This window comes from Gavialis gangeticus, unplaced genomic scaffold (genome assembly GCF_001723915.1).
Source record: "Gavialis gangeticus isolate Ggan-Ray unplaced genomic scaffold, GavGan_comp1, whole genome shotgun sequence".
NCBI classification, from domain to species: Eukaryota; Metazoa; Chordata; order Crocodylia; family Gavialidae; genus Gavialis; species Gavialis gangeticus.
In genome coordinates, this window is record NW_017728994.1 from 42,495,329 (window position 1) to 42,496,060 (window position 732).

Consider the following 732-nt stretch of genomic DNA (forward strand, 5'->3'; position numbering starts at 1 on the left):
GCTGCTGCCTTGCTGCAGGCCTTTGCCACCTTGCATTGGATGGTGAATTCCAGCAGGCAATGATCACTGTCACCCAGGTGGTCGAGCACCCGCAGCCCCCTCACCAGGTCATCACCCATTGCCAGCACCAGATTCAACAAGGTGTCTCCTTTGGTGGGGCTGTGCACCTCCTGGGTTAGATGGAGGTCCTGCATTCTGGCTAGGAACCTCAGTAGTCAGACCTGGCTGACTGCTCTTCCCAGCAGTTGTCTGGAAAGTTCAGGTCACCCATGATAACCACGTCCTTTGACCTAACTACCTCTGTGAGCTGACTTAAGAATTCCTGGTCTAGCTCTTCCTCTTGGTTGGGTGGTCTGTAGTAGACCCCTACTGTTAAGTCTCTTTCCCCTCGACTGCCTTGTATGCTAATCCAGAGCACTTCCGTGTGCCCCATCTCTGACTCTGTGCTACCTGGTGAGGATGTGTATTCCTTCTTAATGTAGAGTGCCACACCCGCTTCTTTCCACCCTGTCCTATTCCTCCTGTACAGTCTATAGCTCTTGATATTCACTGCCCAGTCATGTGTTGGGTCCCACCACGTTTCAGTGAGCCCCACTATGTCTGGGTTGGTGTCAGCTAGCAGGAGGGTAAGTTCCTTCTGCTTGTTTCCCATACTACAAGCATTTGTGTAGAGGCATTTGAGGCCTCCTGTGGATGTGTGCACTGGCCCCCTACTTTCAGCATTACCCTGGC